Source organism: Leuciscus leuciscus, assembly GCF_965113295.1.
Source record: "Leuciscus leuciscus genome assembly, chromosome: 6".
Taxonomy (NCBI): domain Eukaryota; kingdom Metazoa; phylum Chordata; class Actinopteri; order Cypriniformes; family Leuciscidae; genus Leuciscus; species Leuciscus leuciscus.
The window spans coordinates 630,123-656,215 of record NC_138730.1 but is presented as its reverse complement, the minus strand read 5'-3'; the positions used below and the strand labels follow the sequence as shown (position 1 = coordinate 656,215).

The following is a 26,093-nucleotide window of genomic DNA, read 5'->3' as shown; positions in this document are numbered from 1 at the left end:
TTTCACCAAAATAACTACAGAAGTAGAACTTAACATTCTAAAATGACTAGGGCTGTAACGATATGCAATATGAAGCCGAAATCCCAACATTCAGATGCACGAACCTGTGTCGCGGTGTGAGAAGGCAGAATCGCGACACACCCCTTCCAACTCCCAGAGTTATCCTTCCCGTCCAGATCCAATGCTACCACATCTTCAAATTACTATTATTTGAAGTTAACATTATAAAATACATAGACTTACTCTACAAAAATAGTTGAGGATAAATTCTTTAAAATTGGTCAATTCCAGCGTTATGGACGCGACATTTGCAAGTCAAAACTTGAAATATAAATTATCAGAAAATGCACTTAATACCAATATATTGAAACGTCTGTTTATATATCCATAGGCTACTCCCTTAATAAAGGAGTCCAGACATTAGAAAAATATCAGTCTACTCATGCGTTTTATATTTAATACAAGGGAAATAGCCTAAACTTTTACAGCACAAACCGGCACTGTAAGCTGCTAAAAGTATTCAGAAAAAGACACTCCACAATTTTTTTAATAATTTTTTTTTTTTTTTGGTTATTTTATTTTATTTTAATACAAAATTAAGCATCAGTCACACGTAGCTTACAGCCAGAGTAGTGACAGTAGGCCTACATTACATATCAGTGCATTGGTGATTATATAAAGACCAAATGTCAATAGCACAAATTAAAACATTCCCATATCTAAAGAAAAGAACACTGACAGCTGCAGAGTGACGTCACTGTCACGAATCCAATGTGTTATTTCTAAGGAGGGGGAAAAGATACAATGTTCATCGTAACGGCACAAACCGGCACAAATCGAGCACAAACGAGCGGCACAGTTTTGCAACGATTTGGACCATGTGGGGTGGACAGTTATGTAATTGTAGCCTACTTAAAATTTTTATTTTTTAATGTTTAAGAGGGGATCGTAGTTGCAATGTTTCTTTCAACGGCACAAACCGGCACAAATCGAGCACAAACAAATGACTCCGGTTTGGTGCGATTTAGATGAGGTGGGGTGGAGAGTGACGTCACAGCTCCCGAATTAAATTTGTTATATCTGCGAAAGGAAAACAGATACAGTGTTTGTTTTAACGGCACAAACCAGCACAAACCAGCACAAACGAATGACCCGATTTGAAGGACATGGGGTGGAGAGTGATGTCACACAACCCAAAAAATAATGTTCAATATCTCAAACACCAAACCAGCACAAACGTTCGTTTTTGCGGCACAAATCAGCACAAACGCAGCACAAACGAATGGCATAGTTTTGGAAATGATTTCGTTTTATGGGGTGCCAACTTCACGGAGGTTGCTGGTTGATATTTTTTTTTAAATGTCATGGACCTGTGTCATGCTACAGCTGCTAGCAGTTAGCAGTTAGCCGCAGGCTAGCGCCAACTTTGTGACAACAACATTTGTTTAACTGTTACTTACTATGACTTAACTCTAGCCATAGTAAGTACACAACTGTTTTCTGTAAACTTTAGACTGATTTAATAGTTAGGTGAAATGTGATATCTGGCATTAATTGTGACCTGTGTCATGCTACAGACTTCGCAGACTAGCTTTACATTAGCGCCTTCACTATGACAACAGTAGATCGCGTTGTAATCAATGTGTGCAATTCTTTTTTTGTTTTGTAGGAGAGGCATCACTCGACTCCAGTAGTCCTGACATTGTGCCCTCCTTGTTTGTGTACAGAAAACAAAGCCAGACACCTAAGACAAAAATGGAAAGGGACGAATAAAAAAAGTATCTATCTATTACCCCTTTTCCACCAAGGCAGAGCTGGTGCTGGTTCGGAGCCAGAGCCTAGTTTCAATTCGGTTCTTTGGTTTTCCACACGCAAAGCACCAGCTCCGAACCAGGGAAAGTGGTTCTTAAGTAGCACCAAATCATTGCTGGTCTAGAACAGAGCCAAGTAAGAACCGCTTGCGTCAGAGACTGGGGGCGGGGTTACCGGGACCAACAAGACGAATAGAAACTTGTGACCGCCATTTTTAAATAGCAGCTAGTCGAGCTAATAGCAGCTCGATTATAATATCCGTCTATGTAAGTTACGGTGAGCTGCACGAACACGTTGGATTCGCCGTGTTTGGATGCCGATTTATTTTCGCAAACCCATGAGCATCCATAGTAACGCAACGTCTATTATTGTTGATGCCTTGTTCGAGATGCATCGGAGCAGCGTGGACCAATCAGAGCTGCGGGAGTGTTTGGAGATCATACGACTCCTTGTGCTTTTTGATCGCTTTCGCAGTGCTTTGATTTCATGTGCTGATCGTTCTGCGAGAAGCCGATGCATCTCGAACAAGTCTGGTGTGTTTGTGTTTGGCGCTGCCGCACTAGCGTTGCTGGGCAACATGATACGTATGCAGTGAACGTAAGATATAGCTCTGTTGTGGCTCTCTGGCCGGTGGAAACGCAAACCGGTTCTTAGTAAGCTCATCAGTCGAACCAACTCCGAACTGGCAATAGCTCTAGCTCTGAACCAGCACCCGGTTCTTGTTGGTGGAAAAGGGGTATATAAGGCTTGTGTAGTGGGTTTTCTTCTGCGTTGTGTTTGATTTTAAAGAAAGAGATCCCACACAATGATGTACTTTGGTTTTTCTTTACTCTCAGCTGTGTCAAAAGAAATAACAGACACGATCACACTTAAGCAAAGGTAATTGGCATTTCTGGTCTAGCCGTGCCTCTCGCCACGACATCCAGCGAAAAAGAGAGCACTTAACAATTATAGAAATAAATTCAATAATAATAAAAGAAAAGAAGAAAAGAAATATAGAAAAATAACAATAATGAATGATCCATCTACATACCTGTGTCAAAAGAAATAACAGACACGATCACACTTAAGCAAGGGTAATTGGCATTTCTGGTCTAGCCGTGCCTGTCAATCAACACATGACATCTCAATGTAAATTCATATACAGAAAATACATTTGAACATTGCATGGATCCTTCAAAATAAACAAATACAACTTTACACAATTACAAATGTATAACTCATATTAAATTCAACTGTAAATGTTTTAACGAAAAATATATCGTTCTAAACTCACAAGCTATGCGTACTTCGATCAAACATACTCTTATAACATTTATAACCCAGATTGTTGATCTCTCAGTACAGAAAAGACAACAAATAAACTCATTATATACAGAAAATTCCTATACAACACTCAATAAAGCACATTTACACACTTCTCTGAGGAGCAGATAAAAACGTACCTCTCGCCACGACATCCAGCGAAAGAGAGAGCGCGCACACAAATTGCATCAGCATTACCCTCACGCATGACGACGCTTACGTAATAGTGCTTCCTTAATTTAGTGCCGAAATATTTATCAAGAATGAAACCAAAAACAATACAAAAAAAATAAGAAATATACATGTATGAAGAATTGAAAACAACGCAAATTATTAAGTTTATGATCACATGACCATTGATGTGCAACTTCCAAAACAAATGTTTTCAAAATAAGAGTCCCATAAAATAATACTGTTATTGATTAAATTATGTCAATAATCTAGTGTAACAACATACACTCGTCACACTTGTCTGGTTCTCTCTTGCAATGTCCAGAAAACTGACGGAGTAGTCTAGACCACCTAGTCTAATCCTTATCCAAATGTGTTTGACCTCCTCTCACTAGCCCTCTCTTGAGTCACACGAAGTTCTCTCTCCTTCTGTCTTATATGGACCTTGTTTAAATTCAATCAGTACTCATATTGGTCTGATGTTTGTCAGTGCATATGCATACCTCAAGGAGATACTGTAATATCTAATTAAAAATATTACAATTACAGCATTTTAATTCCTTGTTCATGTAAATTATTATTAATAAAATTTAAATGTAATTTAATTAAAGCAATATTGTGCAGGCCTAGTTTAACTAGACAATGATTCAATGGTTTCACACATCACTAATTGTTCCTTTAGTTTTCCTTAAAGGGGTCATATAATGCCATTTTTGTACAAGCTAATATGATTCTTTAGGGTCTAAATTAAAAGTTTGTAATATACTTTAATTAAAAATTCTCATTAGTATTGTAAGAAAACACTAATTTTACCTGGTCAAGAACAGCTCTGTTTTCAGCTCGCCGTTTAAGTGCATGTGTCTTTAAATGATAATGAGCTTTGCTGACCCTGCCCCTCTGTTCTGTGCGCACACCGTAACACAATAACACAATAACCATAACGCGTTGTTCATTATAAACGCGGGATTATGAATTATATTGAGAACGTCGTACATAGAAGCATGCCGTAATGTACCCTGAGTGTAAACAGCCACATTCATCGTGAAGCGTGCTAGCGATTTGCAAAGATTAATATAAAGATTAATAAAACGTTACACTCACTTCTTCTTCTGGAGGTTCAGCAGGAACACGAATAGTTGGTACCGATCCTTTTTTCAGGAGCAGCTTCTTAGCAAAACCAGCTTTATACTGACCCTTGTTTGTAAAGCAGTCTGGTGTGTGAAATGATTCGCGCAAACATGAAAGCATTGACGTTGATCGTGGGGAATATTCCCTTCGAAAACAAACTCAGCCACTGCGTCTTCAGCGGTTTGGATTTAGGAACATCAAAATGATACTGTGTTCGTTATTACACCCAAGAACAGAACACCACAATCGCTTAGAGCCATTCTGCTCATAGACAGTGCTCCAGTGAGTATCAACAATGACACGCGGACTATGATTGACAGCTCGCTCATGAGCGAGGGCGGGACTGTGTTGAAACGCTGCTGTCAATCAACAATCGTGGGAGGGGCGTCCGACCGTGTGACGTCACTAGGTCGAACGGCTTGATTTGAGATGGGGGGGAAACATATAAGAAGATTTAAAAAAAAAACACTGGATCGATTTTTATCATTATATGATGGTTGTGTACAGGCACTGCCAACACACACTTCAGTACAATCAACTTGTAAAAGTGCATGTACCATTATATGACCCCTTTAATCAGAGGAAAAGGAAGAGAGATGAACGCCCTGACATGACACCTGCTCCTTCCATGGCTGAGATGGAGCAAGACTGCACCATTGATCACTGCAGTGGTATGAATAATCTCTTAAACATAAAGCTAAAACTAATGCAGTCTAATACACCAGCCCTGTGGTCCCACAAGCTACACCCTCCAAAGTTGTCATAATTTTTCACTGAACTTCTGTATGTCTGTTTGTTTTCTGTTCAAGATGAGGAGGAAGCTGAAGGGGAGCGCCCAGTGTCGAGACAGGAACATGACGATCTTTGCTTTACACATCATCAACTGCAGGAAGACTACATCAACTGCAGGGAGAGTACATCAACTGCAGGAAGAGTACATCAACTGCAGGGAGAGTAAATCCACTGCAGGAAGACTACATCAACTGCAGGAAGAGTACATCAACTGCAGGAAGAGTACATCAACTGCAGGAAGAGTACATCAACTTCAGGAAGACTACATCAACTGCAGGAAGACTACATCAACTGCAGGAAGAGTACATCAACTGCAGGAAGACTACATCAACTGCAGGAAGACTACATCAACTGCAGGAAGAGTACATCAACTGCAGGAAGAGTACATCAACTGCAGGAAGACTACATCAACTGCAGGAAGAGTACATCAACTGCAGGAAGACTACATCAACTGCAGGAAGAGTACATCAACTGCAGGAAGACTACATCAACTTCAGGAAGAGTACATCAACTGCAGGAAGAGTACATCAACTGCAGGAAGAGTACATCAACTGCAGGGAGAGTAAATCCACTGCAGGAAGACTACATCAACTGCAGGAAGAGTACATCAACTGCAGGAAGAGTACATCAACTGCAGGAAGACTACATCAACTGCAGGAAGAGTACATCAACTGCAGGAAGAGTACATCAACTGCAGGAAGAGTACATCAACTGCAGGAAGAGTACATCAACTGCAGGAAGACTACATCAACTGCAGGAAGACTACATCCACTGCAGGAAGACTACATCCACTGCAGGAAGAGTACATCAACTGCAGGAAGAGTACATCAACTGCAGGAAGAGTACATCAACTGCAGGAAGACTACATCAACTGCAGGAAGACTACATCAACTGCAGGAAGACTACATCCACTGCAGGAAGAGTACATCAACTGCAGGAAGAGTACATCAACTGCAGGAAGAGTACATCAACTGCAGGAAGACTACATCAACTGCAGGAAGACTACATCAACTGCAGGAAGACTACATCAACTGCAGGAAGACTACATCCACTGCAGGAAGACTACATCCACTGCAGGAAGAGTACATCAACTGCAGGAAGAGTACATCAACTGCAGGAAGAGTACATCAACTGCAGGAAGACTACATCAACTGCAGGAAGACTACATCCACTGCAGGAAGAGTACATCCACTGCAGGAAGAGTACATCAACTGCAGGAAGAGTACATCAACTGCAGGAAGAGTACATCAACTGCAGGAAGACTACATCAACTGCAGGAAGACTACATCAACTGCAGGAAGAGTACATCAACTGCAGGAAGACTACATCAACCTGCAGCAGGACTGTTTTAAATTACGCAGTGAGAATGAAGAACTTAGGAGAATTACAGAAATCCACATTTTCATACAGCAATGTTAAAGGGGTCATATAATGCCATTTTTGTACAAGCTAATATGTTTCTTTAGGGTCTAAATTAAAAGTTTATAATATACTTTAATAAAAAATTCTCATTAGTATTGTAAGAAAACACTAATTTTACCTGGTCAAAAACAGCTCTGTTTTCAGCATGCCGTTTCAGTGCATGTGTCTTTAAATGATAATGAGCTTTGCTCACCCCGCCCCTCTGTTCTGTGGGGCGTTCTGAAACAACGCACGTGGACCGTTGCCTTGACAACAGTTGAGGTTATATTTTGGAACAAGAATGGCAACGGGAGTTTCTGGGGATACGTCTTTGCAACCATACCAATTTGAACCTGATTCGGACTCTGAACAAGATGACGGCCCCGAAGAAGTTCGACCATTACGGCTCGGACAGGACGTTTCTGAATGGTTGGTTAACGTAATGTCATTTTGATCTATTTTTGTATGTACTGGCACGGTAGAATAGTGAGATACAAACGCTATGTGTTTAACTTTAATTATGTATAGGTTAGTTCGTTGACAGATTGATGCTGAAAAACTTTTTTTGTAAATGTTAACCTTCTCAATGATGCGTATTGCGTAACGTTATCTCTGTGTTGACTGTAGCAGTAGTTGAAAGATACCTAATAATTTGTTGTAAAGTACGTTTATGTTCACGTCGTTACATAGAAAACATGCCGTAATGTACCCTACGATGCAGTAATGAGTGTAAACATTAGCCACATTCATCATAAAGTGCAAGCGATTTGCAAAGATTAATATACAGGTTAATAAAACGTTATACTTACTTCTTCTGGAATTGCAGCAGGCACACGAATAGTTGGTACAGATTAGTTTTTCAGTAGCAGCCTCTTAGCAAACCCAGCTTTATACTGACACTCGTTTAAAAAGCAGTCTGGTGAGAAATGATTAGCGCAAACATAATGGCATTTAGATTGATCGTTGGGAATATTTCCTTCAAAAACAAAACCCAGCCACTGCGTCTTCAGCGGGTCGGATTTCGGAATAGTCAAATGACTGCTGTGTTCCTGATTACATCTAAGAACAGAACACCACAATCGCTTAGACGCCATTCTGCTCCAAGATATATACAACAACGGCGGACTACTAGGACGACAGCTGTCACAGCTCGCTCAGGGCGGGTCTTGTGTTGAAACACTGCTGTCACTCAACAATCGCGGGAGGGGCGTTGGATATTGTGACGTCACAATATCGAACGGCTTGATTTGAGACAGGGGAAAACATATAAGGAGATTAAAACAAAACCACTGGATGGATTTTTATCATGATAGGATGGTTGTGTACAGGCACTGCCAACAGACATTTCAGTGCAATCAACTTGTAAAAGTGCATGTCCAATTATATGACCCCTTTAAAGCAGCACTCAGTAGCTTCGGGACTTCTTCGCTGTATTCTCGCTTTTTGCTCGCAGGTTTCTCTCTAGAGCTCCCCCCACAGCTTCGGAATAGATATTTGACAACACTGTTGTAAAAACTCGTTGTTGATTCTCAGACACCAGAGGCTATAGATCAACGACATCAAAGCAGATGGGACGTTCTTTAAAACGTCTTCTTCATTCGGGTTCGGACAGCGTGAGGGAGCGCAATAATGACAGCATTTTAGCAGATTTCTTTTGGCCGTAAAGCAATTGTTTACATCGCGAGACCTGATATCACGCAAGACTTCCTGACGCAGCAGCCGGCGGCCCGCCGGCTCAAAGTTGCAAGTGCGTATTTTCCGCTCACGGGCACCAGGGGGGTGCGAAACGACCACCATTCAACCCGAAATAAGTAATATAACCATTCCAATGACTCCGAAGCTGTTCAGTTAAGGTAAAAAAAGTTACTTAGTTCACCTTTAAGAGTAGCATTCGACTATTACTGTTTTTCACTGGACTGACCTCTGTTATCGTCGAATGACTCCTGAAAGAATGAGATGGCAGTATTGAGATAAGTCACCAAGCCCTTCCTCTAGAGGACCAATTGTTGATGGTCTTGATGAAATGAAGGATGGGCCTCAGTAACACTGGCCTGGCATATAGATGTCATGTAACAACAAGCACCGTATCAAATATTTATCGGAGCTGGATCTGTTATGTCCGTCGTCCTCAAGCCATTAAGTAAATGGCCAAATAAGGGAGCTATACTTATAAATATGCCCAAAACATTCAAACGTCACTTCAAAAAATGAATAGATTGCACAGAAATGTTCATAGCTCGACCTAGCAATGGCCCAGACCTGGTCTAATTACAAACACAACAATACGTTAACATATTTGATTGCCATCACACCTGCTGGGGCAATCTCATGTGTGTCTCCCGGGTGGGGTGGGGTGGGTGGGTGTCTGATAAACAGATCAGCAAAGAGTCGGGTTTCCTGGAACTGTTGGAGCCTATGGACGAGGGTTTAGCTGATAGGGGATGAGCTCGCAGCTTGCGGTGCGGTGCCACTCTTCGTATTCCTCATTTTACTAAAGGCAAAAAGCAACTGTCTGCACTGGAAGTAGACACATCCAGACAACTGTCTCGGGTTAGGATTCACGTTGAACGAGTCATTGGTCGGTGGAAAAACTTCACGATTTTACAAACTGTTATTCCTGTGTCTCAGGTTGATATGCTAGATGATGTAGTGCTTGTGTGCGGTGCTCTAACAAACCTCTGTACAAGTGTGGTTCCCAAATAAGTCATTCATTTGAAATATTTAATGAGTAATGAGTATACTTTTTTGTATTTTGTCAAAATATGTAACATTGTTTCTGGACATGTTCAGATAAAGAAAATCATATATTATATATAATTTACTGTCACTTGTTTATTTAAGCTACTGGATAATGACATGGAATTGTACATGTCTTAAATTGATGTGCATCTGCATACAAACAAGTAACAATTACAAGTGCATCTATAAATATAGAGATACCATATTATATAGATTAATAAAAAAAATGTATTTAAATGAGGTAGATTTTTGTTATATATTATTATAATACGTTAAGTTAATGTGCGTTTATTTTTGTTTGCAGTTTTTTATAAACAGTATTTAATTATTATGAACAAAATTTCAAACCAAATTTATTTCGCCTATACAATCTATGAAGCCACAAAGCGGGCCGGAGGTGTATTTACACAATAAAGTGATTGTCATTAATATTATTTTATAAAGGAAGTTACATGTAAGATAAGTCGTTTCTAGCTCAGCTCTCTCTGTATACGCCAGCGTCTCAATCCACTGGCTTCGGTCACTCTTGCAGATGTAGAGCACTCTAACCCCTCTGTAACAACTGGCATGAAGTTGGTTTGACGTTGGACGTTCGATATTCGCATATTTAGGGACCGTCTCAAAATTACATGCGACATTGGTATAAACGTTTCTAACTTCAATAGCATTTGAAGACAATGACTTACAGTCATAAAACCAACTGTACATTGTTCACCCAGGTCTCAGGTATGATGCACACCTTTTAGATTTTTGATATTTATGACAATAAACTGCTAAATCATATGCAAATATTGTTATGTATTTCACTACTGTATGGGGTCATACAGAAAATATGACAATATTTAAAGCTCAATAGCATTTGAAGACAATGACTTACAGTCATAAAACCAACTGTACATTGTTCACCCAGGTCTCAGGTATGATGCACACCTTTTAGATTTTTGATATTTATGACAATAAACTGCTAAATCATATGCAAATATTGTTATGTATTTCACTACTGTATGGGGTCATACAGAAAATATGACAATATTTAAAGCTCAATAGCATTTGAAGACAATGACTTACAGTCATAAAACCAACTGTACATTGTTCACCCAGGTCTCAGGTATGATGCACACCTTTTAGATTTTTGATATTTATGACAATAAACTGCTAAATCATATGCAAATATTGTTATGTATTTCACTACTGTATGGGGTCATACAGAAAATATGACAATATTTAAAGCTCAATAGCATTTGAAGACAATGACTTACAGTCATAAAACCAACTGTACATTGTTCATCTAGGTGTCAGGTATGATGCAGATATTTATGACAATAAACTGCTAAATCATATGTAAATATTGTTATGTATTTCACTACTGAATGGGGTCATACACAAAATATGCAACGCATTCTCATCCTTGGGCGTCATAATACTGACGCTTTTGACATTTCGTCTACATCGAACGCACATGGCACCCTTTAGCGTCAATATGAGACGCACAGAGCTTTGTTCGGTTATGGGTAGGTTTAGGTGTAGTGTAGGGATAGGGTTAGACCGCTAGGAGGCGCCTTCTGGCCCATTTCTATCTGCGTCTCATATTGACGCTAAAGGGTGCCATGTGCGTTCGATGTAGACGAAATGTCAAAAGCGTCAATATATGACGCCTTGGGATGAGAACGGGCTGAAATATGACAATATTTAAAGTGCAATTAAAAAATGATGATACAAAATATCTTACTATATCAAACATGTTTATTTGTATTCATTTTATTTCCGTCGGCAGCCAACAAGACTCTTTTTTGGCCTTTGACTCTTTTTTGGTACTTGTAGGGAACTGTACAAATACCAGTGACCAATCCACAACTATTTGCATAGGCAGCACTTCCACTCAACCTTCTGAACTCTCTTGAACTCCTTTGGTGACATAGAAAGGCATGCCCCATGGAACCACCTCTTGCAGCGGTGACATTCAATCTGTTAAAAGATAATAATAACTTTATAATAATGCTCAGTAATCAATTACTTCATCACTCAATTCCAATTCAATTTTCTAATGTTCCTAATGTTCCTAATCTAAAGTGAGAATAATTTACTCATTACCAAATTTTTTTTTTTTTACTATGAGCTGATTAAACAATAATAATTGTGTTACAGTGACAATAAATCAAAAACTTACTATTTTGTATATAGCTTATTAAATATTAACAATGTAGAGACTACAATGTATAAACTATGAATTGACTATACATAATAAATAAATAAATAAATAAATAAATAACAAAAATTGTTGTTAATATGTATGTACTTTATCACTGTATACTTATTATAAAGTGTTACCAAATTGTATAATCAGTTCTACATAGTGCCGTTGAAGTTTTGCAGTACCTACCTCAGTTGGTTCCACCGGGACAGGACGCCTTACCTGCCTACTCTGAAAAAGACCTCCGCGATAAGCAGTTAGAGGATAAAACTCTCTCTCGTGTTCTGTCCTATGTTGAAAGACGCCGGAGACCCTCTAGGAGAGAAAGATTTAAGGAGCCTGTCTCTGTGACAAGGTATTTGAAGCACTGGGATAGGCTCACTGTGAGTAATGGTGTGCTGTACAGGATTTCAAGGCACCAGAAGACTAAGGCAAAGCGCTTTCAGTACATTGTCCCTGACTCACTCAAAACTGAGGTTCTACAGGGAATTCACGACGGAGCTGGACATCAAGCTCAGTCTAGGAGCCTCAGCTTGGCGAGACAGAGATTTTTCTGGCCAAACCTTGACAGAGATGTGAGGGACTATGTTCGTCATTGTCAGCGGTGCATCGTCAGAGGGAAGGGCTTCCCTGGAGAGCATAAATGATGCTTAGATGATGCTATTTCCGGTTGAGAGGGTACGCTGGCGCGTCTTGGCTGCCGCTCCTTTCTCCCGTTTGTTTGTTTTTATTTTTTTTATTTTTTTTTTTTATGAGCATTTACTAAGAGTTTTGGAGTATACGAAGAAAGCCTATTTAATCGTGAGGAGGTATTACGCTTCACCCGTTGGATTACGACTTTTATGATGTGGAATCACGCTTCACTCTTTGGATTACTGCTTTTATCGTTGACTGTTCCTCGCTGGAATCGCCTCTTCTGCTGTCCCTCCCAGGATTTGCACAACTGTGAGGTCCCGGCTGGTGTGGACTTCCCCAACATGGCCCTAAGGTACACTGCTCGCCAACTGTCGAACCTTAACCCTCTGGAGTCTGAGCGTTTTTTTGGGCCCTGGGGGTGTTCTGACATGCTCTGACATTTGTGCTTTTTTCAGTTGCTTATAAACATATTAATGGCAAAGGTGTAAATTCACTCTATATAGCACAAACAGGACTACAATAATATGTGAGCCACATGTATGTACATGTTTTCATTTTTGAGAGAATAATGTTTATGCGTGGTTATCGAAAAAACTAAAAATTTAAAATTTTGAAATAAGACCACAAAACACATACTAAATATGTGGCAATAAGACTTTTGACTAATGGATGTCGTCGCCTATAGTTTTTTCTTCAAAATTATGTGAAAATAGTCTTGCTTTATCGTTCACATAAAACCATACATTGATTTAAATTGATGTAAAACAGGTTTTGCTTGGAAAGCCAATATGCGAGGGGGCGTGAACGAGGAGTGGTTTACACCTTAGAATACACCCACTCTGCATAATTAGCCATTCACTCAGGTGTGACACTGACTGAGCCACAATGCAAAGACAAAAGATATATTTAGAAGAAGACTTATATTGACCATTTAAGATTTTGCTTACATCTATCTTGTAAATATGTTTTGCTATTTTATTAAAATGGTTACAATTACAACAATAATTACAATTTCAACAATATTTCAAGTGTACTCTTTCTTTGTAAAAAAAAAATGATTATAGGCCCTACATTTTATCTATGTATTCATTAGTTTGAATATAACCAACATTGGAACAGCTAACATCTTAGTTGATGACTTTATTTTTGACAAAAATAGTATTTTATATATAGAAATGGCTAAACAAAAGCTTATTTGATGTGGCAGTATATTCTACAGTAAAAACTGTACCCAAATCTGGTCAACAAAATGTTGTCTTTCATATTTCGTCTGACTGTAACGTTGTTTTCATGAAATATTAGGGCATATTGTTAATTTGCAGTTTAATACGTTGCTTATACAAATAGCCTACATTTTATTTCAACATTCAGTCGATGTTTACTTATCTCAGTATAGCAATACAGTTTGCTAAAACATCATCATTCATTCACACACGCGATTTAAATTTAAACTGTCTTTGCCAGCTGTGGTAAACAGCGCGCATCTCTGCCGTTTATTCATTCATAAACAGAAACCCACGTGAAGAAATTCACGTGAGAAGGAAAAAACTTACTTGTATTCCTCAGCTCGCTCCTTGATATACCCGCACTTCTGAGGGACATTTTCCATTAGTATTATTCCTCACAGCGCTGCAAGACGGTGTAAACAAGTAATGATCTAAATAAACTTGTGTGTTTTCTCGAGCTGATGGGGGCGTTCACAGGATTGCCTCAGCCATTTGCGTTTGAATAGCGCGCGCTCTCCGTGGGCGGGGCCGATTATAACGTAATGAGATGAGATGAGCTCGACTGGAATCGCTCTCTTTTAATACAGATTTCACAAGATGAGAATAATTGTTTTTTTATATAAATGACTTCATTTAAAAGAAGAGAATTCAAGCTTCATGCCTGTCTGTCTGTATGTCTGTTTGACTGAGTATTCGCTGAGTTATTGTTAATTTTCGGACGCGTTTCAGAATGGACTTCACTGGCAGAGAGAAGGCAGAACTCGCTTCGTGTTTATTTTTCTTTATTTGGCAAAAAGCACAACACTTTGTTTTTATTGTGAGTATACACAAAAATAATACACATTTAACAGAATCGATTGATGTATGAAACTCCTATGGAAAATCAAAGTCAACAGAGTATTTATGAGTTTCTTTTACACTAATAAAAAAAAAGCGAGCTGGTATCGCCGGCGATACCGTAGACCTCAGGGGGTTAAGGGTAACTTTTATCTGGTGGATGACACACACGCGCTCTGCAGTCATGTTGGAATACTGAGACCGACGCGCTATATACATCGCTCTTCAAGGCGTAGTTTTTCCTTATCATCTGTTACATCATCTGTTACATCCACTGTTATTTATCCTGCATTTCTCCGCAAATCTCAAACGCTGTTGTGTAGGCCTAGGGGGGTTAATTTCAACAACTTGTCGTTTCTTAAGCGCGAGGTGGCTTCTCTAGCTCCATCGGCTCCCTGTCTGTTGAATTCGGCGCTCTTCAATGCACGATCTGTTAACAACAAGGCTATGATACTATCTGACATTATTACAGATCGGAAACTGGATCTTGTGTGTTTAACAGAAACCTGGCACAAAGAGTCCGATGGTTTTCTTTTTAATGAACTTACTCCTGCTGGATATGGTTTATTTGATCTCTCGCGTTCCTCTGGCAGAGGTGGGGGTATTATTGTACTACATAATAACCAAATCAACATGAGTCTTGTGGCTGTTCCACAGTTTAACTCATTTGAATGTCTTGTTTTGAGTGTATCTGCCCCCACTTCCACTGCCATAGCTACAGTCTACAGGCCTCCTAAGAACAATATAGACTTTTTATCTGAATTTGCAGATATGTTGTCCTTGCTATGCCTCAAATTTGAGAGAACTTTAATCTTGGGGGACTTTAACATCCACATGGACAAAAAAGATTCTACAACAACAAAAGAGTTTTTATCGTTATTGGAGTGCTTTGATTTGAACCAGCTCGTGGACTGTCCTACACACAATAAAGGCCATATTCTTGACTTGGTGATTTCAAACGGCTCATTTGTCTCACAGTTGTACACCTCTGACTTAGGGCTATCTGATCATCTGTCTATTGTCTTTAATATGGAACTGCCTGACATAAACACTATCTCTTCTCGCATTCTTAACTATCGTAAATGGAGATCGATTGAACCCTCTGATTTCTCTGACTTTATTGGTTCCTCCTTGAGCGTGTTTTCGTCATCTGATGCATTGGAGGACAAAGTTCTCATGTTAAATTCTGTTCTCTCATCTGGACTGGACTTATTTGCTCCTTTGAAATCACGACTGGTTTCCTTTGGTCGTTCCTCTCCCTGGTATAATGAGAATCTGCGTGCTATGAAGGCATCCTGTCGTTCACCAGGCCTGGAAGGAACATTTACTTGAATATAAGCTCCAAATTTCATCGGCCAAGTCTGCTTATTTTGCACAGATAATTGACAACAATCAGAATAACCCAAGACAGTTGTTTAATTCTATTAACAAACTACTCAAATGTAACAGTTATTCAACTGCTCCAGCTTCGACCCATCTTTGTAATAAGTTCCTTGATTTTTTCAGCTCCAAGATTGATAACCTCCGTAAATGTATTATCTCTGCTCTGCCTTCATCTCTTCCTCACAAGATCACTACTGAATTTTCCGGTACCCTTCTCACAAATTTTTCAACATTGGACTTTCAATCACTTTGTAATGAGGTTTCAAAAATGAAAGCTGCCACTTCCATAATTGATCCTGTACCAACTTGTCTGTTCCAATCATGTTTTGCTACCTTATGTCCTGTTGTACTGAATATTATGAATGATTCTCTGTGCACTGGTGTGGTGCCGGCACTTTTTAAAACTGCTGCTCTGACTCCTGTACCTAAAAAAAAAGACACAAACATTGATAATCTAAATAATTTTCGGCCAATTTCGAATCTCCCCTTTCTCGCCAAAATTTTAGAGCGAATTGTTGCTACTCAATTGCACTCCCATCTAGCTACAAATAATCTTTATGAGCCCCTCCAATCAGGATTCCGGAGACTCCACAGCACTGAAACCGCATTAGTTAGGGTCACTAATGACTTGTTAATTGCTTCGGATTCTGGCTGTCTCTCTATTTTAATTCTTCTTGATCTTAGTGCCGCTTTCGACACTGTTGATCATAATGTTTTACTCGCTCGGTTAGAATCTGTTTTTGGTGTTTCTGATACCTATTTTTCTGATAGAAAGCAGTTTGTCGCTATGGGTGGTTGTAGGTCTGTTATTGGTGTTGTGCAATCTGGTGTTCCTCAAGGTTCTATCTTGGGCCCTATACTTTTTAACATATACCTTTATCCCCTGGGTCAACTTTTGAGATCACTTGGTCTCAGTTTTCACTTTTATGCAGATGACACACAGGTTTATATACATTCAAAACCTGACGTTGATGTGGCTGTGTCCTATCTTTCTGTATGTATTTCTGAGATAAAAAAATGGATGTCTAGTAATTTTCTATGTCTGAACAGTGACAAGACGGAAGTAATGCTCGTTGGTTCGCCTCACCAGCTACGTAAGGCTGGGTCTCCAGCTTTAAGTGTAGAAGGTTCTACACTTCATTTTCAAACAAAATAAAAAAATTTGGGAGTAATATTTGATAGTAACCTAACATTTGTTCCTCATGTCCAGAGCACCGTCAAGACATCATTTTTTCATCTAAAAAATATAGCCAAATTGCGTCCCATGTTGTCACTTCCTGTGGCTGAAAAGCTAATTAACATCTTTGTATTTTCTCGAATTGATTACTGTAATGCCTTGCTGGCCGGGGTCTCAAAAGCTACCCTTAACAAACTACAGTTGGTACAGAATGCAGCCGCTCGAATTCTATCTGGTAACAGAACAGGGGATCACATTACTCCGGTACTGGAATCCTTACACTGGCTGCCTATCAGATTCCGTGTTGATTTTAAAATTCTAATGCTTACTTATAAGGCCTTGCATGGACTGACACCTTTTTATATCACTGAACTTTTAACCCCTTACACACCAGTACGTGATCTTCGCTCCTCGGAAGCTGGCCTTTTAATTGTCCCGAATACTAGACTTAAATCCATGGGTGATAGGGCCTTTTCGGCGAATGCTCCAAAACTTTGGAATTCCCTGCCTGTGGAGATTAGGCAAGATGAATCTCTTAGTGTTTTTAAATCTTCCCTGAAAACTTATTTGTTTAGGGTAGCTTTTATATAACTGTTTATAATTGCTATATTATTGTTATTTATTATACATTTCATTGTTTTATTTTATTAATGAATTGTTTGTTCTATTGTAGGTTGTATGCTTTGTGAAGCGCTTTGAGATGCTTTTTAAAGGCGCTATATAAAAATAAAGTTTATTATTATTATTATTATTATTATAACAACAACCAGGCCTTTAGAGCTAGTCTGTATTGACTTTTGGTCGGCTGAAGACTCCAGGAACAAGTCTGTTGATGTTTTGGTTATAACTGACCATTTCACAAGGATGGCTCAGGCATTTCCATGCAAGGACCAGACAGCTAAGCAGGTGGCAAGGGTTCTATGGGACCGGTACTTTTGTGTCTTTGGATTTCCAGAAAGGATCCATAGTGATCAAGGTGCTAATTTTGAAAGTCAGCTGATAAGTGAACTCCTTCGGGTATCAGGTGTTAGGAAGTCGCACACAACCCCCTACCATCCAATGGGAAACGGGAGTGTGGAACGTTTCAACCGTACCTTGGGTGGTATGATCCGTGCACTGTCTCCTGGAGAGAAAGCTGACTGGCCACGACGCTTACAGACTCTGACTTTCATGTACAACTGTGCAGCTCATGAGACGACAGGCTATCCCCCCTTTTATCTCATGTTCGGCCGGGTCCCCCGCCTACCTGTTGATGTTCTCTTTCATACTGTCTTCCATGACTCAGACGTGACGAGTTATGATAAGTATGTGGCATGTCTTACTAATGATCTGAGAGAAGCAATGGTGATAGCCCAGGACCACGCTGCAAAGGAGCAGGATAGGCATGCCCAACTTTACAATAGGAAAGTGAAGGGATCTAAAATTGACCTTGGTGACAGAGTGCTTGTGGCCAACAGGACAGACAGAGGAAAAAGGAAACTTGCTGACAGATGGGACTCAACCGTCTACACTGTGGTCGACATGAATGAAGAGACGCACACCTACAAGATCTATGATACACTCACGGGGAAGGAGAAGGTGGTCCACAGAAATCTGCATATGCTGGCCAATTTTTTCCCTGTGAGGGATGCTTGTGACACATCTGATCTTACCTCATCCATTCCTGCCATGACCTCATCAGCTCCGGGAAGTGATGATATGGGGGTGGCAGGAGAAGCCCTGGTTGCAAGAGTGGGTGAATCTCTCTGTGCGGCTAGTGAAGGCCTTGATATTGAATGTGGCAGACACTCACCTGTAACTGTGGAAGAAGGGCAGAATCCTTCAAATGACCCGGAATCTGTTGACTCTGTGGGAAGGACTTTTGAATGGATTACTCAGTTGTCTGTACCTAGCCTGTCAGAAGCGGAGGCTGCTGATACGACAAGTGTGACTTCAGACTCCCAGGCCGCCTTTATTACACCTGGGGACATTTCAACAAATCAGTCTGTATCCGGTGACTTTAGCCTTGTGACTGCTGTGGATGGTCAAGCCCATGTGGGCCAGTCAGATACTACTCTTGACACTATGACGCAGACAGACAAGACATCAGACATTCTGGACACCGTTAGCACGACAAGACCTATGCGCTCTGAGAACACTGATGCACAACCACAGGTCAGGTCGAGAGTTGGTCGCCTGGTCAAGCCTGTAAACAGGCTCATACAAACCATGTCTAGGCAGGATGTTGTTTAGGGCAAGTTCAATGTTGGAATGGTTTGCAAATCTGTGTTCAAGGCTTTTCCCTGACTAGAACCATATGCAGACAGTCTGGGCTGTAACAGTTCCGAAAGTTTGTTTTTGTGTTATGTTCTTTTGTGATGGGCTACACAACACTATATTTTGGGGTCGTGTGGGGTGTAAAAAGGCACCCTGTTACCAGTTGTTGGATTGGGGGATAAGCGCTGCTCTCATACCACTTCATCCTAACGGGATACATTTAATGTTGGTTTTCTTGATACTGACCTTTGTGAATTGTCAATTTGTTTTGTTGTGTTTTGATTAAGACATGTTATGTAGCTAGTGCTCGTTTTGATAAAATCCAGTGGGGGTGGGTGTAACGGAGTTAAAAATGCAGTTTATAAATTCTAATTTCCAATTTGTTTAATTTAATTTTAATCATTTTAATTATCATTCAATGATTTATTGGGTATTTGTGAATTTTATCTTGAGTTTAATTCATTTATCATATTGCTACTGGTTTTTGTGGAGATGTCCTTGCTGCACTGCACCTCTATTGTACCTCCTAAGTTGCCGTAGTTTCCGTCTCCTCACAACAGTATCTTGTGTTGCTGAGGTAGGTTGCATGAAAATCTGCTGCACTATTTTATTGTTTTCTTTGGAAATTGCGTTGTAATCCTTCAATATCTATTGTCTCAAAGTTAATACGATATTAACTGGCTGTTTTGTGCAGGCTTTACAGTCAAATAGCCTATAAGTTTTAACGATGCTTTATTTAACTTTTTCTTTTCGCGGCATTTTCGCGCTGTTTCTGTGCCATGTAAACAACGGAGGCTCAGTCCATGTTGAGTGTGTACATTTTGTTATTCAACGTTTAGGAGCAGAGGTGCAGATAGAGATAAACAGAAGCCAATTAATGTGATCATTGTCTTCTGCAGGTATGTGTATCTTTGTTAGACGTTATTCTCTTCTGTTATCTTTGCAGTCACCCAATTCACGTACTGTTTAATTTTGTTTACTAAAACTGTTAAAGAGTATATATATATATATTGTTCCTCATGTTTTTCACATATATTGTTATAATTCAAGAAGGGTTTTCACAGTCTATTCTAACTGCTCTTTTGGCTATTAATGTGCATATTAAGAGTTGAATACTATACTATACTCTGATGTGATTTCTGTGTATGTATGGTAGAAAATTAGGGCTCCAGACAACAGTGTCTTGTGTTGCTGAGGAGCAGAGGTGCAAATAATAATAAACAGAAGCCAATTAATGTGATCATTGTCTTCTGCAGAAATAAATCTTGGAAACCCCATCAGCTGGAGTTGTCTGTCTTCAGTCCATACCCTGTCCACATTTGTTACACTGGCTTACTCCTTTTTCTAATTCTGCAGCAATTTTTCCTCTTTTGGTGAATTTGGCATTTCTGAATTTTAAATCTTTTTCTTTGTGGGTCACTTCGCCAATTCGTAAAACATGGATATCAATATGCTTCTGGCATGGTTTGGGCTTTGTTTGAATGGTAAATTTGTATTTTGCTGAGCAATCTTCAAAAATACAGATGGCAAGTGCCTTCAAATAAGGTGCTCTTTTTTTACGACTCTTCCTGCATTTTACATTTACATTTACATTTATTCATTTAGCTGACGCTTATATCCGAAGCGACTTACAATTGCTATATATGTCAGAGGTCGCACGCCTCTGGAGCAACTAGGGGTTAAGTGTCTTGCTCAGGGACACATTGGTGTCTCACAGTGGATTCGAACCCGGGTCTCTCACACCAAAGGCATGTGTCTTATCCACTGCGCCACCACCACCCCTTCTTACCACCACCACCATTTTACATGCTGATACTTAAATGCCAGTACACAGCAGGGATTTACTTTTGTGAATGCTTCATACAAGACATCTGTCCAGGGCTGTTGTAACTGAGTTAGGCCTGCATGTGGCTTTATTTTTTTCCAGGTTTTTGTTTTTATGGCCACTACAAAACTCTTTGGACCTGGTCTTGTTTTCCTCCATTTTCCCATGTCTGTCTCATCATCATCCTCATCTTCATCTGCAGTTTTGTTCCTGTCTCCAGCCTCATCTTTCCTGTCACAAGTATAATCATCGTCCCTTCTTTTCTCTGTACCGATCATCTGACTGTTCCCTGGACTTGTATCATCATCATCCTCATCTTCATCTGCAGTTTTGTTCCTGTCTCCAGCCTCATCTTTCCTGTCACAATCATTCCCTTCTTTTCTCTGTACCGATTATCTGACTGTTCCCTGGACTTGTATCATCATTATCCTCATCTTCATCTGCAGTTTTGTTCCTGTCTCCAGCCTCATCTTTCCTGTCACAAGTATTATCCTCGTCCCTCCTTTCCTTTGTCCCTTCACTTGCCTCATCAACTTCATAATTTTTCTCAACATTTTCCCTATCTTTAAATAAAAAAATAAAAGAAATATTTGGGTCAATCCCTAACTGCATTTTCTCTAATTGCTTAATAGCTTGCATATTAATATTACTATTATAAAGCACATATTGATACCTTATTCTGCATGACCATATTCTAACCCTAACCTCCCTTAATCCTAAACTTAACAACTACCTTACTATTAATAAGCATTCAATGCTTGTGTAATAATACATTAGTTACAAGCTAATGAATAAGATGGCAATATGCTATAAAGTAGTTTATTAACTAGTTGCTTATTAGCATGCATATTTAGAATGTTGTCTTTTTATTATTACTTGCCTTATTCTGCATGACCATATTCTAACCCTAACATCAAATGTACCAACAACCTGACTAGGAGTTTATCGGGACAAAAGTCCTAGTCGCATATACATTAAAACTAAAGATACAATATATGTTCAGTTATTTAACTTTAATTACAATGAAAATGACTTATTAATTGCCATTTAAGTGGAATTACTGAACATAAATATAAAAGCTTGATAAAAAATGCTAATTTTAGAAGAAAATTTCAGATGGCACTTGGACACTTTTGCATCTGAAGTCTTTTGTACCATATTACATAGCTTATTATAGCAGACTTTTATAGCATATTACCATCATAAATATTAGTGTGTAACTAATGTCTTACTAAACACACACATACTGTACTTAAACACACTTACTTCCACTATATATATATATATATATATATATATATATATATATATATATATATATATATATGTACTTATTATATACTTATTAAACACACCATCAAAATCAATATAATATAATATAATATATATAGCATTTACACAGGATTGATGCTTGTCATTTGGTAGTGGCAGTAAGTGTTTGTGTAATAAGACATTAATTACAATGTAATAACAAGGTAATAACTATGATGGTAATATGCTATTATGGTACATGGCTCAGATACTGCCAGGCTACTTGGAAAAAAAATAGTTAAGCTAACTACTTGGCAATATATTTGTATTTAGCTACCCCCTAAAACTGAGAAACACTAAATACTCAAATAAATATGATATTTACCAGAACTGCCTGTTTGAAGCACCTGTTCTCGAACACCTTTCCTGTCCTCGGTCCGGTTTTCGGTTTCGGTTACGGTTTTCTGTCCGGTGAGTGGGAGTCGAAAACGGCTACAGCAAGGGTGGACCACTTTACCTGTCCTTTTCCCACGCCATGTCTGAAAAATGTCTGAATTATTTTTTTTCTGCCACCAGCCTTTGCCCAAAGATCATTTTCTTTTTTGTGTCTCCCTTTTTTATATCTGGCCATGTTAACTGTGACTGCAGTATGCTAACAGCATGCAAATCTTAATTGATTCTTGACCCTTCCCCCGTTGCTATACAACGGAGAGGAGCCCCTCCCCCGTTAGAGGAGGGGCTCAGAGTCAATCAAGACAGTTCCTAGAACTTAGAAGTCCCTCCACCAGGTCATATGCCATTTGTTGTGCCACCTGACACCTGGGTGAACAATGTACAGTTGGTTTTATGACTGTAAGTCATTGTCTTCAAATGCTATTGAGCTTTAACCCCCTGAGGTCTACGGTATCGCCGGCGATACCAGCTCGCTTTTTTTTTATTAGTGTAAAAGAAACTCATAAATACTCTGTTGACTTTGATTTTCCATAGGAGTTTCATACATCAATCGATTCTGTTAAATGTGTATTATTTTTGTGTATACTCACAATAAAAACAAAGTGTTGTGCTTTTTGCCAAATAAAGAAAAATAAACACGAAGCGAGTTCTGCCTTCTCTCTGCCAGTGTAGTCCATTCTGAAACGCGTCCGAAAATTAACAATAACTCAGCGAATACTCAGTCAAACAGACATACTGTTACGAACCGCTCTGAGACACGAGGGTTAAGATCCAAATGCAGCTTTATTGTGGGTAATCCAGAGGCGTAATCCAGTAAACAGGCAAAGGGTCAAAACACAGGTAGGCAGTCCAAACAAACCAACAAGGAAACACAAACAAAACAGGCAGGGACCAGAGGCAAAAGAGTAATGCAGGGACCAGAGGCAAAAGAGTAATGCAGGGACCAGAGGCAAAAGAGTAATGCAGGGAACAGGGCAAGAAATCCAAATAAACCAAAAGACTAGAAACCAGGGAAAACGCTCAGAATTGCAGTGTAACACTTAAACAAGACTTTGCGGTGAGTGAATGAATGAACATGGTATAAATAGACTGACACTAACAGGGTGATGGGACACAGGTGAATGCAATCAGTGATAATGAGGTACAGGTGACTGTGATGAGTGATCAGAGATGATGAGTCCGGGCAGTGAGTATGGGAAATGTAGTCTGAGAGTGAATGTGAGTGTCTGATGTGGAGTGCCCTCTGGTGGCTCTCAAGGGCACTCCAGCTGGTGACCGTTACACATACAGACACACAGGCATGAAGCTTGAATTCTCTTCTTTTAAATGAAGTAATTTATATAAAAAACAAATATTCTCATCTTGTGAAATCTGTATTAAAAGAGAGCGATTCCAGTCGAGCTCATCTCATCTCATTACGTTATAATCGGCCACGCCCACGGAGAGCGCGCGCTATTCAAACGCAAATGACTGAGACGATCCTGTGAACGCCCCCATCAGCTCGAGAAAACACACAAGTTTATTTAGATCATTGTTTACACCGTCTTGCAGCGCTGTGAGGAATAATACTAATGGAAAATGTCCCTCAGAAGTGCGGGTATATCGAGGAGCGAGCTGAGGAATAGTACGTTTTTTTCCTTCTCACGTGAATTTCTTCACGTGGGTTTCTGTTTATGAATGAATAAACGGCAGAGATGCGCGCTGTTTACCACAGCTGGCAAAGACAGTTTAAATTTAAATCGCGTGTGTGAATGAATGATGATGTTTTAGCAAACTGCATTGCTATACTGAGATAAGTAAACATCGACTGAATGTTGAAATAAAATGTAGGCTATTTGTATAAACAACGTATTAAACTGCAAATTAACAATATGCCCTAATATTTCATGAAAACAACGTTACAGTCAGACGAAATATGAAAGACAACATTTTGTTGACTAGATTTGGGTACAGTTTTTACTGTAGAATATACTGCCACATCAAATAAGCTTTTGTTTAGCAATTTCTATATATAAAATACTATTTTTGTCAAAAATAAAGTCATCAACTAAGATGTTAGCTGTTCCAATGTTGGTTATATTCAAACTAATGAATACATAGATAAAATGTAGGCCTATAATCATTTTTTTTTACAAAGAAAGAGTACACTTGAAATATTGTTGAAATTGTAATTATTGTTGTAATTGTAACCGTTTTAATAAAATAGCAAAACATATTTACAAGATAGATGTAAGCAAAATCTTAAATGGTCAATATAAGTCTTCTTCTAAATATATATTTTGTCTTTGCATTGTGGCTCAGTCAGTGTCACACCTGAGTGAATGGCTCATCATTATGCAGAGTGGGTGTATTCTAAGGTGTAAACCACTCCTCGTTCACGCCCCCTCGCATATTGGCTTTCCAAGCAAAACCTGTTTTACATCAATTTAAATCAATGTATGGTTTTATGTGAACGATAAAGCAAGACTATTTTCACATAATTTTGAAGAAAAAACTATAGGCGACGACATCCATTAGTCAAAAGTCTTATTGCCACATATTTTGTATGTGTTTTGTGGCCTTATTTCAAAAACTTTAATTTTTAGTTTTTTCGATAACCACGCATAAACATTATTCTCTCAAAAATGAAAACATGTACATACATGTGGCTCACATATTATTGTAGTCCTGTTTGTGCTATATAGAGTGAATTTACACCTTTGCCATTAATATGTTTATAAGCAACTGAAAAAAGCACAAATGTCAGAGCATGTCAGAACACCCCCAGGGCCCAAAAAAACGCTCAGACTCCAGAGGGTTAAATATTGTCATATTTTGTGTATGACCCCATACAGTAGTGAAATACATAACAATATTTGCATTTGATTTAACAGTTTATTGTCATAAATATCAAAAATCTAAAAGGTGTGCATCATACCTGAGACCTGGGTGAACAATGTACAGTTGGTTTTATGACTGTAAGTCATTGTCTTCAAATGCTATTGAGCTTTAAATATTGTCATATTTTGTGTATGACCCCATACAGTAGTGAAATACATAATATTTGTATATGATTTAGCAGTTTATTGTCATAAATATCAAAAATCTAAAAGGTGTGCATCATACCTGACACCTGGGTGAACAATGTACAGTTGGTTTTATGACTGTAAGTCATTGTCTTCAAATGCTATTGAAGTTAGAAACGTTTATACCAATGTCGCATGTAATTTTGAGACGGTCCCTAAATATGCGAATATCGAACGTCCAACGTCAAACCAACTTCATGCCAGTTCTGTAACAGTGGTGGGTGGTGCCCTAAACTTCAATTATTTATTTTACAAAAAAAAAATTCGGCCACCAGACAGTTTTATAAAATCAGACAAAAATCAAACAACCCAGATAGCAAAGAAAACCACTGATTACACACAAAAAACAGATATTTCGAAATAGGATTCAGTTTAACTGTAATTTATTACTTAATGCTCATCACATCATTCAAAAAGTTATTGTTTTTGTTTTCAAAATCAGTAA

At 38.9% G+C, this 26,093-nt stretch overlaps 1 long non-coding RNA gene across 1 annotated transcript in view; it reads left to right on the top strand.

Moving 5' to 3' along the window:
* The first annotated feature begins 1,389 nt into the window (after positions 1-1,389).
* The window catches only part of LOC309502113, a 48,143-nt gene continuing 23,439 nt past the window's right edge, over positions 1,390-26,093 (top strand). The window contains exon 1 of the long non-coding RNA XR_014207166.1: positions 1,390-2,548. This is a non-coding gene — a long non-coding RNA (uncharacterized lncRNA). The remainder of the gene's footprint in view (positions 2,549-26,093) is intronic.